This window comes from Mytilus californianus, unplaced genomic scaffold, assembly GCF_021869535.1.
Source record: "Mytilus californianus isolate M0D057914Y unplaced genomic scaffold, xbMytCali1.0.p SCAF_3, whole genome shotgun sequence".
In the NCBI taxonomy this organism is placed as follows: domain Eukaryota; kingdom Metazoa; phylum Mollusca; class Bivalvia; order Mytilida; family Mytilidae; genus Mytilus; species Mytilus californianus.
The window spans coordinates 103,552,968-103,567,987 of record NW_026262679.1 but is presented as its reverse complement, the minus strand read 5'-3'; the positions used below and the strand labels follow the sequence as shown (position 1 = coordinate 103,567,987).

Genomic DNA, 15,020 nt, shown 5'->3' with positions numbered 1-15,020 from the left:
GACCCCGAAAATGGAGCCATTGACGAAGACCAGGACAAGAAAATTAAAGGAAATTAAGTATATTTAATTTTAGTCTAATTATAATTTTAGTTTTATTACAGTAGCAGGCCTTACCAAGTTCCAGTCAGTCACAGAACATGAAGATTGTTTCATTGAAGAATGGAAATGAGTAGCATGTAAGTATTTGGTTATACAATTGTACTTAAAACTATGTTCATATTTGTTAGGTCATTAAAATCAGTTTTTCCCTGGAAATTTACATATTCATCTGCATTTTTCTATAAGTAATTGGGAAAATATGACCTGATTTAGATTGTTTGAAATTCAGTTGAATTTTAATCATTTCTGTTCAAGTGTATACATCAGATTGTTTTGAATAGCCACCAACTTGTGATAATTTGACGCACACATTAATTTCGAAAATAATGATTATATCATTAAACCGTCTTCATTACTGATTAAAATAGAGATTTAAAATGAAAATAGTTAATGATATATAGTCAAAAAGAGCAATTGACCAATGATGTTGGCTGCCATTAATGCCAGTTTTTTCTATCTAAATATTTGGAAAAAAGTTTTATTTTTTAAATAAGCAAACTTTATTAAAAGTTTTATATTTGGTTTGATATTTTTGAACTGTCTTTTTTTTTTTGGCTCACTGTTGAATATATGTAAAGTTTATTTGAGTTTATCAGCATCTGTCTATAAATAATTTTGTTTTTGTTTCAGATACTATGAAGAAGATGTTTACAGCAAAGACCCCGAAAATGGAGCCATTGACGAAGACCAGGACAAGAAAATTAAAGGAAAGTATATTTAATTTTAGTCTAATTATAATTTTAGTTCTATTACAGTAGCAGGCCTTACCAAGTTCCAGTCAGTCACAGAAGATGAAGATTGTTTCATTGAAGATTGGAAATGAGTAGCATGTAAGTATTTGGTTATACAATTGTACTTAAAACTATGTTCATATTTGTTAGGTCATTAAAATCAGTTTTTCCCTGGAAATTTACATATTCATCTGCATTTTTCTATAAGTAATTGGGAAAATATGACCTGATTTAGATTGTTTGAAATTCAGTTGAATTTTAATCATTTCTGTTCAAGTGTATACATCAGATTGTTTTGAATAGCCACCAACTTGTGACATTTTGACGCACACAGTAACTTCGAAAATAATGATTATATCATTAAACCGTCTTCATTACTGATTAAAATAAAGATTTAAAATGAAAATAGTGAATGATATATAGTCAAAAAGAGCAATTGACCAATGATGTTGGCTGCCATTAATGCCAGTTTTTTCTTTCTAAATATTTTGAAAAAAGTTTTATTTTTTAAATAAGCAAACTTTATTAAAAGTTTTATATTTGGTTTGATATTTTTGAACTGTCTTTTTTTTTTTTGGCTCACTTGAATATATGTAAATTTTATTTGAGTTTATCAGCATCTGTCTATAAATAATTTTGTTTTTGTTTCAGATACTATGAAGAAGATGTTTACAGCAAAGACCCTGAAAATGGAGCCATTGACGAAGACCAGGACAAGAAAATTAAAGGAAAGTATATTTAATTTTAGTCTAATTATAATTTTAGTTCTATTACAGTAGCAGGCCTTACCAAGTTCCAGTCAGTCACAGAACATGAAGATTGTTTCATTGAAGATTGGAAATGAGTAGCATGTAAGTATTTGGTTATACAATTGTACTTAAAACTATGTTCATATTTGTTAGGTCATTAAAATCAGTTATTCCTGGAAATTTACATATTCATCTGCATTTTTCTATAAGTAATTGGGAAAATATGACCTGATTTAGATTGTTTGAAATTCAGTTGAATTTTAATCATTTCTGTTCAAGCGTATACATCAGATTGTTTTGAATAGCCACCAACTTGTGATAATTTGACGCACACATTAATTTCGAAAATAATGATTATATCATTAAACCGTCTTCATTTCTGATTAAAATAAAGATTTAAAATGATATTGTTAATGATATATAGTCAAAAGAGCAATTGACCAATGATGTTGGCTGCCATTAATGCCAGTTTTTTCTTTCTAAATATTTTGAAAAAAGTTTTATTTTTTAAATAAGCAAACTTTATTAAAAGTTTTATATTTGGTTTGATATTTTTGAATTGTCTTTTTTTTTGGCTCACTGTTGAATATATGTAAATTTTATTTGAGTTTATCAGCATCTGTCTATAAATAATTTTGTTTTTGTTTCAGATACTATGAAGAAGATGTTTACAGCAAAGACCCAGAAAATGGAGCCATTGATGAAGACCAGGACAAGAAAATTAAAGGAAAGTATATTTAATTTTAGTCTAATTATAATTTTAGTTCTATTACAGTAGCAGGCCTTACCAAGTTCCAGTCAGTCACAGAACATGAAGATTGTTTCATTGAAGATTGGAAATGAGTAGCATGTAAGTATTTGGTTATACAATTGTACTTAAAACTATGTTCATATTTGTTAGGTCATTAAAATCAGTTTTTCCCTGGAAATTTACATATTCATCTGCATTTTTCTATAAGTAATTGGGAAAATATGACCTGATTTAGATTGTTTGAAATTCAGTTGAATTTAAATCATTTCTATTCAAGTGTATACATCAGATTGTTTTGAATAGCCACCAACTTAATGATAATTTGACGCACACATTAATTTCGAAAATAATGATTATATCATCAAACTGTCATCGTTACTGATTAAAATAAAGATTTTTATTTGAGTTTACCAGCAGCTGTCTAAAATAATTTTGTTTTTTTTCAGATACTATGAAGAAGATGTTTACAGCATAGACCCTGAAAATGGAGCCAGGACAAGATGCTTAAAGTAGCAGGCCTTACCAAGTTTCAGTCGCAGAAGATGAAGATTATTTCATTGAAATAGGAGATGAGTAACATGTTAGTATTTGGTTATTACAATTGTACTTTAAACTATGATAATATTTGTTAGGTATTTAAAATCAGTTTTCTCCTGGAAAAACTGCTTGAAATTTCATTACAAAATGGTCCAAAATTTCCTTGTCAAATTTATACTCTTATCAAATATATTTTAATAAGAATGTATTGTAATATTAAATATACTTATATCCCAATTTAGGATTTGACATAAAACATGCATCAGATTAATTTCTGAAATAATTATTACAACAAATAGTCGCTTAACATTGACAATTTGGATATATACATATTTATCTGCATTTTTTTTAAGTAATTGGGAAAATATGACCTGATTTAGGTTGTTTGAAATTCAGTTAATTTTTAATCATTTCTGTTCAAAATGTACACATCAGATTGTTTTGGTTAACTTAGCCACCATTTTCTGATAATTCGAAGCACACATTAATTTTGGAAATAATTATTATATCATTTAACTGTCTTCATTACTATTTAAAATGAAAATAATAAATGATATATAGTCTAAAAGGGCAATTGACCAATGATGTTCACTGCCATTAATGCCAGCCAGTTTTTTCTTTCTATATTACAGCTCCAAGGAAGATTAATTATTACATTAATCTTCACCCAAGTCTGAGGCCATGACATGAAAGAAATAACGCAAGTATATTTAAGCCAACCAATTTCTGCACATTATCTAGAAAAATGTGATAAAGTACATAAGGCAACACACATTTTTCTTATTTTGCACATTTACAACACACAGAAATAGATAATTTATCAGTTTGATAAATGTTTTCCAGGTACACAAATAAAATTTTATAACGTGAAAAGTAAATCCTGAGATAGAATTTTATCCTTCAAGGGGAGACTAGTACAATAAACAGCAAGCACGTTTCTTTCAGTGGGAGATAACTCACTATTATGCAATTAGAATACAGAATTTAAAAAAAAATTTAGGTTGGCAATTTAACAGATTTGTAAAATATATAATTTGTGTCAATTCTAATTCCTTTTTAGGATATATTAGTGCCAATGTTTTCATGAATGGGGAGTAAGACTTGGTGGTATAATATTTCTAATATACAAGTAGGTATATAATTCCTCTATTTAAACAAAGGAGAAGGTCTGGTAAGGGCTCGTTTTGGCCTAATATTTGAAGTACATCTAATGAAAGATTTTTGACATTTTTTAAACACGCAAGTGTCTACTTCAGTCGATTCAATTAGTGTATGTAAAAGATTTGGACTGATTTGGTCATTAAAGACCCTCAAATAGAGGCTTAAATACGAAAAATCTATCAAATAATCCATAAAATGTCACTTTTCAGATGTTTTTTGTCTAAAATGAAAGTGGCCGCATTCGTGTTCAGTCTCAACCTTTATATATGTTATGTATTATCATCAAATACAACATATATTTAAATATTAAGACGGAACACAAATGCGGCCACTTCCGTTTTAGACAAAAACTACCGTAAAAATAGCACAAATGCTAAAATTGTGAAGATTTCAGTAATATTGCATGAATTTCTGATGTTATTATTACCCGATGCATGTGCATTGTATTGTCAAAATCAGCCCATATTAATGGAACAGAAGTATTCTTCTTTGCAATAAATAGCTAAAAGTTTACACTTTAACAAATTTGTAAAAATGCTATATTTTGGGGCCAAAAAGGGGTCTTACAAGGCCTACTCCTTTTATTATTATAAAATAAGTTTAAAGGAAATAAAATGTGCTCAAGGCTTAAACTTGTGAGAGGTAAAATGTTGTTTTTTTCTTGACTAAATGTTCTAAAGATTTGAATTGGTAACATGGATGTCATTGTAAAGACTTAATTTTTGTATGCAGACTTTGGCAAAACCACGAAATGAAGTACCCACAAAAATACAATTGTTCCTTAATATAAAATAAATTGGTGCCCAAGAAAATAAAGAAATCCACAATAATATGCAAGCTATATAATTGTACTTAAAACTATGTTCATATTTGTTAGGTCATTAAAATCAGTTTTTCCCTGGAAATTTACATATTCATCTGCATTTTTCTATAAGTAATTGGGAAAATATGACCTGATTTAGATTGTTTGAAATTCAGTTGAATTTTAATCATTTCTGTTCAAGTGTATACATCAGATTGTTTTGAATAGCCACCAATTTGTGATAATTTGACGCACACATTAATTTCGAAAATAATGATTATATCATTAAACCGTCTTCATTTCTGATTAAAATAAAGATTTAAAATGATATTGTTAATGATATATAGACAAAAGAGCAATTGACCAATGATGTTGGCTGCCATTAATGCCAGTTTTTTCTTTCTAAATATTTTGAAAAAAGTTTTATTTTTTAAATAAGCAAACTTTATTAAAAGTTTTATATTTGGTTTGATATTTTTTAACTGTCTTTTTTTTTGGCTCACTGTTGAATATATGTAAATTTTATTTGAGTTTATCAGCATCTGTCTATAAATAATTTTGTTTTTGTTTCAGATACTATGAAGAAGATGTTTACAGCAAAGACCCAGAAAATTGAGCCATTGATGAAGACCAGGACAAGAAAATTAAAGGAAAGTATATTTAATTTTAGTCTAATTATAATTTTAGTTCTATTACAGTAGCAGGCCTTACCAAGTTCCAGTCAGTCACAGAACATGAAGATTGTTTCATTGAAGATTGGAAATGAGTAGCATGTAAGTATTTGGTTATACAATTGTACTTAAAACTATGTTCATATTTGTTAGGTCATTAAAATCAGTTTTTCCCTGGAAATTTACATATTCATCTGCATTTTTCTATAAGTAATTGGGAAAATATGACCTGATTTAGATTGTTTGAAATTCAGTTGAATTTAAATCATTTCTATTCAAGTGTATACATCAGATTGTTTTGAATAGCCACCAACTTAATGATAATTTGATGCACACATTAATTTCGAAAATAATGATTATATCATCAAACTGTCATCGTTACTGATTAAAATAAAGATTTTTATTTGAGTTTACCAGCAGCTGTCTAAAATAATTTTGTTTTTGTTTCAGATACTATGAAGAAGATGTTTACAGCATAGACCCTGAAAATGGAACCATTGGCGAAGACCAGGACAAGATGCTTAAAGTAGCAGGCCTTACCAAGTTTCAGTCGCAGAAGATGAAGATTATTTCATTGAAATAGGAGATGAGTAACATGTTAGTATTTGGTTATTACAATTGTACTTTAAACTATGATAATATTTGTTAGGTATTTAAAATCAGTTTTCTCCTGGAAAAACTGCTTGAAATTTCATTACAAAATGGTCCAAAATTTCCTTGTCAAATTTATACTCTTATCAAATATATTTTAATAAGAATGTATTGTAATATTAAATATACTTATATCCCAATTTAGGATTTGACATAAAACATGCATCAGATTAATTTCTGAAATAATTATTACAACAAATAGTCGCTTAACATTGACAATTTGGATATATACATATTTATCTGCATTTTTTTTTAAGTAATTGGGAAAATATGACCTGATTTAGGTTGTTTGAAATTCAGTTAATTTTTAATCATTTCTGTTCAAAATGTACACATCAGATTGTTTTGGTTAACTTAGCCACCATTTTCTGATAATTCGAAGCACACATTAATTTTGGAAATAATTATTATATCATTTAACTGTCTTCATTACTATTTAAAATGAAAATAATAAATGATATATAGTCTAAAAGGGCAATTGACCAATGATGTTCACTGCCATTAATGCCAGCCAGTTTTTTCTTTCTATATTACAGCTCCAAGGAAGATTAATTATTACATTAATCTTCACCCAAGTCTGAGGCCATGACATGAAAGAAATAACGCAAGTATATTTAAGCCAACCAATTTCTGCACATTATCTAGAAAAATGTGATAAAGTACATAAGGCAACACACATTTTTCTTATTTTGCACATTTACAACACACAGAAATAGATAATTTATCAGTTTGATAAATGTTTTCCAGGTACACAAATAAAATTTTATAACGTGAAAAGTAAATCCTGAGATAGAATTTTATCCTTCAAGGGGAGACTAGTACAATAAACAGCAAGCACGTTTCTTTCAGTGGGAGATAACTCACTATTATGCAATTAGAATACAGAATTTAAAAAAAAATTTAGGTTGGCAATTTAACAGATTTGTAAAATATATAATTTGTGTCAATTCTAATTCCTTTTTAGGATATATTAGTGCCAATGTTTTCATGAATGGGGAGTAAGACTTGGTGGTATAATATTTCTAATATACAAGTAGGTATATAATTCCTCTATTTAAACAAAGGAGAAGGTCTGGTAAGGGCTCGTTTTGGCCTAATATTTGAAGTACATCTAATGAAAGATTTTTGACATTTTTTAAACACGCAAGTGTCTACTTCAGTCGATTCAATTAGTGTATGTAAAAGATTTGGACTGATTTGGTCATTAAAGACCCTCAAATAGAGGCTTAAATACGAAAAATCTATCAAATAATCCATAAAATGTCACTTTTCAGATGTTTTTTGTCTAAAATGAAAGTGGCCGCATTCGTGTTCAGTCTCAACCTTTATATATGTTATGTATTATCATCAAATACAACATATATTTAAATATTAAGACGGAACACAAATGCGGCCACTTCCGTTTTAGACAAAAACTACCGTAAAAATAGCACAAATGCTAAAATTGTGAAGATTTCAGTAATATTGCATGAATTTCTGATGTTATTATTACCCGATGCATGTGCATTGTATTGTCAAAATCAGCCCATATTAATGGAACAGAAGTATTCTTCTTTGCAATAAATAGCTAAAAGTTTACACTTTAACAAATTTGTAAAAATGCTATATTTTGGGGCCAAAAAGGGGTCTTACAAGGCCTACTCCTTTTATTATTATAAAATAAGTTTAAAGGAAATAAAATGTGCTCAAGGCTTAAACTTGTGAGAGGTAAAATGTTGTTTTTTTCTTGACTAAATGTTCTAAAGATTTGAATTGGTAACATGGATGTCATTGTAAAGACTTAATTTTTGTATGCAGACTTTGGCAAAACCACGAAATGAAGTACCCACAAAAATACAATTGTTCCTTAATATAAAATAAATTGGTGCCCAAGAAAATAAAGAAATCCACAATAATATGCAAGCTATATAATTGTACTTAAAACTATGTTCATATTTGTTAGGTCATTAAAATCAGTTTTTCCCTGGAAATTTACATATTCATCTGCATTTTTCTATAAGTAATTGGGAAAATATGACCTGATTTAGATTGTTTGAAATTCAGTTGAATTTTAATCATTTCTGTTCAAGTGTATACATCAGATTGTTTTGAATAGCCACCAATTTGTGATAATTTGACGCACACATTAATTTCGAAAATAATGATTATATCATTAAACCGTCTTCATTTCTGATTAAAATAAAGATTTAAAATGATATTGTTAATGATATATAGACAAAAGAGCAATTGACCAATGATGTTGGCTGCCATTAATGCCAGTTTTTTCTTTCTAAATATTTTGAAAAAAGTTTTATTTTTTAAATAAGCAAACTTTATTAAAAGTTTTATATTTGGTTTGATATTTTTTAACTGTCTTTTTTTTTGGCTCACTGTTGAATATATGTAAATTTTATTTGAGTTTATCAGCATCTGTCTATAAATAATTTTGTTTTTGTTTCAGATACTATGAAGAAGATGTTTACAGCAAAGACCCAGAAAATTGAGCCATTGATGAAGACCAGGACAAGAAAATTAAAGGAAAGTATATTTAATTTTAGTCTAATTATAATTTTAGTTCTATTACAGTAGCAGGCCTTACCAAGTTCCAGTCAGTCACAGAACATGAAGATTGTTTCATTGAAGATTGGAAATGAGTAGCATGTAAGTATTTGGTTATACAATTGTACTTAAAACTATGTTCATATTTGTTAGGTCATTAAAATCAGTTTTTCCCTGGAAATTTACATATTCATCTGCATTTTTCTATAAGTAATTGGGAAAATATGACCTGATTTAGATTGTTTGAAATTCAGTTGAATTTAAATCATTTATATTCAAGTGTAAACATCAGATTGTTTTGAATAGCCACCAACTTAATGATAATTTGACGCACACATTAATTTCGAAAATAATGATTATATCATCAAACTGTCATCGTTACTGATTAAAATAAAGATTTTTATTTGAGTTTACCAGCAGCTGTCTAAAATAATTTTGTTTTTGTTTCAGATACTATGAAGAAGATGTTTACAGCATAGACCCTGAAAATGGAGCCATTGGCGAAGACCAGGACAAGATGCTTAAAGTAGCAGGCCTTACCAAGTTTCAGTCGCAGAAGATGAAGATTATTTCATTGAAATAGGAGATGAGTAACATGTTAGTATTTGGTTATTACAATTGTACTTTAAACTATGATAATATTTTTGTTAGGTATTTAAAATCAGTTTTCTCCTGGAAAAACTGCTTGAAATTTCATTACAAAATGGTCCAAAATTTCCTTGTCAAATTTATACTCTTATCAAATATATTTTAATAAGAATGTATTGTAATATTAAATATACTTATACCCCAATTTAGGATTTGACATAAAACATGCATCAGATTAATTTCTGAAATAATTATTACAACAAATAGTCGCTTAACATTGACAATTTGGATATATACATATTTATCTGCATTTTTTTTTTAAGTAATTGGGAAAATATGACCTGATTTAGGTTGTTTGAAATTCAGTTAATTTTTAATCATTTCTGTTCAAAATGTACACATCAGATTGTTTTGGTTAACTTAGCCACCATTTTCTGATAATTCGAAGCACACATTAATTTTGGAAATAATTATTATATCATTTAACTGTCTTCATTACTATTTAAAATGAAAATAATAAATGATATATAGTCTAAAAGGGCAATTGACCAATGATGTTCGCTGCCATTAATGCCAGTTTTTTCTTTCTATATTACAGCTCCAAGGAAGATTAATTATTACATTAATCTTCACCCAAGTCTGAGGCCATGACATGAAAGAAATAAGGCAAGTATATTTAAGCCAACCAATTTCTGCACATTATCTAGAAAAATGTGATAAAGTACATAAGGCAACACACATTTTTCTTATTTTGCACATTTACAACACACAGAAATAGATAATTTATCAGTTTGATAAATGTTTTCCAGGTACACAAATAAAATTTTATAACGTGAAAAGTAAATCCTGAGGTAGAATTTTATCCTTCAAGGGGAGACTAGTACAATAAACAGCAAGCACGTTTCTTTCAGTGGGAGATAACTCACTATTATGCAATTAGAATACAGAATTTAAAAAAAAATTTAGGTTGGCAATTTAACAGATTTGTAAAATATATAATTTGTGTCAATTCTAATTCCTTTTTAGGTTATATTAGTGCCAATGTTTTCATGAATGGGGAGTAAGACTTGGTGGTATAATATTTCTAATATACAAGTAGGTATATAATTCCTCTATTTAAACAAAGGAGAAGGTCTGGTAAGGGCTTGTTTTGGCCTAATATTCGAAGTACATCTAATGAAAGATTTTTGACATTTTTTAAACACGCAAGTGTCTACTTCAGTCGATTCAATTAGTGTATATAAAAGATTTGGACTGATTTGGTCATTAAAGACCCACAAATAGAGGCTTAAATACGAAAAATCTATCAAATAATCCATTAAATGTCACTTTTCAGATGGTTTTTGTCTAAAATGAAAGTGGCCGCATTCGTGTTCAGTCTCAACCTTTATATATGTTATGTATTATCATCAAATACAACATATATTTAAATATTAAGACAGTACACAAATGCGGCCACTTCCATTTTAGACAAAAACCACCGTAAAATTAGCACAAATGCTAAAATTGTGAAGATTTCAGTAATATTGCATGAATTTCTGATGTTATTACCCGATGCATGTGCATTGTATTGTCAAAATCAGCCCATATTAATGGAACAGAAGTATTCTTCTTTGCAATAAATAGCTAAAAGTTTACACTTTATCAAATTTGTAAAAATGCTATATTTTGGGGCCAAAAAGGGGTCTTACCAAGCCTACTCCTTTTATTATTATAAAATAAGTTAAAAGGAAATAAAATGTACTCAAGGCTTAAAGTTGTAAGAGGTAAAATGTTGTTTTTTTTCTTGACTAAATGTTCTAAATATTTGAATTGGTTACATGGATGTCATTGTAAAGACTTAATTTTTGTATGCAGACTTTGGCAAAACCACGAAATGAAGTACCCACAAAAATACAATTGTTCCTTAATATAAAATAAATTGGTGCCCAAGAAAATAAAGAAATCCACAATAATATGCAAGCAATATTCCAACACTGATTCTATTTATTTTTTAAGAATTTTTATTGACTAAGCATTTTACTTTTTCAGGCTAGCAATAATTACTGCTTTTCAGTATGGGTTGAGGTTTAGAATGATCATTGGAGCTGACTTTTAAGGTAAGAAAGAACCATTGCATAGATTTATGAACTTGTTGATTACAGATTATGTAAATGCCCTTGAATTTTGTTACGCCTGTGAGTTTTTATGACAGAAGCCTGGCATGTGGTCTCATGGGGGTCCAAGTCTGAAGTGGGATTGGCCGATTTTTTATAACCGTGACATGGGAAAGTATTGTGCGGGAAACAGTTTGGGAGGGGACATGAAATTACAAGGGTTATTATTACAATGATAAGCGGGATATGGGATTAGACGGAAAGCCTTCATACTTAGTCAAATTGTTTTCCATCATGTGTAGTTGACCATAATATACCACTATTTTGATTTGACTATTATCAAAGAAGTGATGGGATGTTGATTGCAATTTTAAGTATTATGACCATAAAACACCTTCTGAACACCAAAACAGAAAGCTCCCATACGTAATGGGATTGTTTCCGTCATGTATAGTAATAAAAATATGGAGATGTGGTATGATTGCCAATGAGACAACTGTCCACCAAAGTTCAAATGAAGTGGATGAAAGCAATAATAGGCAACGGTATGGCCTTCAACAATAAGAAAAATCCCATACTGTATGGTCGCCTAAAAAATGCCATATACCATTATTTAGACCTGGCCATTTCTATGGGACTTTGACTATTTATTTTGAGTATTGTAACAGTGTCACCTTATGAATGCAACTCCTAAGACCATTTGACAGAAAGCTCTCAAACTTGGTAGGATTGTTTGCCATTGTGAGTTGTTAACAAGAAGAGAAAAGATTTCTGCACAAATGCGGGAAACTGAAAAAGTTAATTATTTTGATTACATTTGTATATTTATTTTTATATTTATTTTTTGTTTTATTGATTTTCTCACTGTTATTGGGGACAAAGTCCTCATATAAATATTTAAAAGATTTGAATTGATTACGGGGGGTACATAGAAGTCATATTTGTTTGTGTTGTTGGGTTTCGTCACATTGATGTGTTCTCTGCATCGTCTTTTACCTTGATATGTTATTATCACCTATTTCTATATAATGAACATAAGTATAGCAACAAAGATTCTTTTCTAACTATTTTGAATGACTAAGCATTATATATTTCAGGTTAGCATTACAGCTTGTCCTTACAGATTGATGTTGGAAATGGCCATTGGAGTTGAATTTTAAAGGTAAGAAAGAACTATTATATAGATTTATAAACTTTTTTATTTAAGATCTTGTAAATTCCCATGATTTTTATAATCTTATTACAATTTAATGTTTTCTGGAAGAGAAAAATGATTATTTTGGAAAGTTTCTCTCCTTTAATTGTAATTCCCAGTTTGCTATTTGTTGCCTATTTCAGTTTCTTAAAATATGACAGAAAATTGAAAAGTGTCTATTTCTTTTTCAGATAACTATTACTGTGGCTGAAGGAAATAATTGTTTGATTAATTCTCTGTATCCCTCAGAGTTGTGGCAAAGGTTATTAACATGTATACAGCTTGGCACTCTACACAAGGCATTGGATTTAACGTCCCCATTCTGACCGGACATGGCTGCGAATTCATACATCCTGCACTTCCAAACAGAAGCCCCACTGCCAGTCTGAAGAAGACCAAGCGTGACCATATTTCTATTCCCCATTCACCCTTTGGGGTCTTTCTAACTTGAGGGAAAGGTTTCCAATAGGAATGGTTCATATAACTCTTGTTAAAACCAGTTAAAGAATGTATTTGATAAATTCTAAATCAGAACTAAAACTACAGAAGAGTACAAAATCCGCAAGTGATAATTTGCATTTCACAATTTGTGAAGCTAATTGGAAGCACGTACCGTCTGTCGTTGCGAAGCCATTTGGGAGCATCTCTGTCGGGTGAACCTGATTGGAAGTAGTACCTCTGGCAGACAAAAGCCAATTAGAAGCATGTAACTCTGGGTGAAGCCAACTTGGAAGCAGTAACCTCTGGAAAGTTGATTTAACACATTATTAATACACAAATTTTATTCAACATTCTTTTTAAAGTTTACTTTCATATCATTTTTTATTTTCTATTTATAATTACTCACCTTGTTGACATTGCGACATGCAAATTATCACTTCACCATTTTTTTACTAGCCTATGGTTTTTATCCTGATGAAGGTGCACTAGGAACCGAAACATGTAGTCAGAGTTTTAAATTTATATATTTGAATATAATGTATTTTGTTTTGTTAAGTATATTATAAGATTTTGAACCGACACCAGTTTTTTTAAGCTTATAGAAAAGTCCTAGGTGCCATACAGAGTCAAATGCACGTTTAATGTCTACAAAACATGCATATAATGGTTGGGATTTATTTCTAATGTATTTTTGTATAAGAGTATTTATTACAAACATATGATCAGATGTACGACATCCTCTTTTAAATCCAATTTAGTTGCTCTTTACAAATGAGTTTTTTCTTCTCAAAAAAGGCTGTCAGTCTATTATTTAATATTCTGTTAAAAAGTTGACCAATAGTGTCACTTATTGTTATACCTCTATAGTTTGAAGGATCATATATTGACCCCTTTTTATGTATAGTTGAAATATTCTCTTTGGCCATATTTTAGGATAGATTCCTGCAGAAAAAAATCTATTAAAAGCTTTTAAAAATAGTGGGTTAAAAATTGATTGGCAGTACTTAATTATTTCATTTAGTATCATATTTAATCCAAAGGATTTGCCATTCTTTAAAGATTTAATAGCTTTTAGTTAAGTTCAGACTCTGTAATCTTGAAAGTCTTAATTCTTTAAAAATATTAGTTTTTTCTAAATTATTAAGCTCCTGTAGAATTGATTAATTTTCAGCAATTGTATTTTTATTTAGGGATTTAAAATGATTCTTCCAATCTTCCAAACTGATATTTGTTTCCTTTTTATCATTGTAATCTCCTTTTAATTTTTCAACTAATTTCCAATAGGCTTTAGGATTTTCATTTTTAAGATTATCTAGCTTATTAACGAAATAACTCTTTAACTTACATTTATCTTTTCTCGTTTTTCTGTAATGTTTTGGGCATTTAAAATATGACCCTCTAATGTATTGGTCATTGCTATACTTTTGCAATCGATTGCATTTATGATCTAGTTCTTGTTTTATTTTCTTAAGACTGTAATCATACCATAACTTTTGCTATCTGTTATTAACTTTCTTTTAATATTTTTTCATAGTTTTCTTCTTTTTTAAGGCTAAGTCGCCTGCAGTTATAATGATTTTATTTAGGTTATCTATCATATTTTTATGCTTATGAGTTATATTCATGTATGTTGTTTTTAATAATAAAAAATTCCCAAGGCATATAAGTATAACAGGAATTGATTGTCTTCTTGCACACATGTAATACATGTAGGCGTAGGAATTTTAGCACCAAAAATTAGGTTGTAAAGTGAACTGAAATTTGTACTGTGAACATTGTATTTTTTTTAAGGATCTTTAAGAGAACAAAGATTTGCATAATTTTGTATTTTTTAAATTAATTTTCATGTAGGTGGAATGGCTATACAAACGTAATCGTATTTCGACTTTTGTACCAAATTTTTTATAGCCGTAGTCCTAATGACAAGATTTCTTTTTACTTACATATATTCAAACAAAATTTCTTTTTACTTACATATATTCAAACAAAATTATGTTTTCTTTTACTCAT

At 28.9% G+C, this 15,020-nt stretch overlaps 1 long non-coding RNA gene across 3 annotated transcripts; it reads left to right on the top strand.

Moving 5' to 3' along the window:
• Positions 1–3,933: 3,933 nt before the first annotated feature.
• Positions 3,934–14,152, top strand: LOC127735631 (uncharacterized). 3 transcript variants are annotated; one of them, XR_007998531.1, is made up of 4 exons: positions 3,934–3,996; positions 11,310–11,377; positions 12,472–12,536; positions 12,761–14,152. It is a non-coding gene; the product is annotated as an uncharacterized LOC127735631 (long non-coding RNA). The 3 variants fall into 3 exon arrangements; XR_007998530.1 differs by lacking the exon at positions 3,934–3,996 and adding an exon at positions 7,123–7,185; XR_007998529.1 differs by lacking the exon at positions 3,934–3,996 and adding an exon at positions 10,308–10,373.
• Positions 14,153–15,020: the final 868 nt, after the last annotated feature.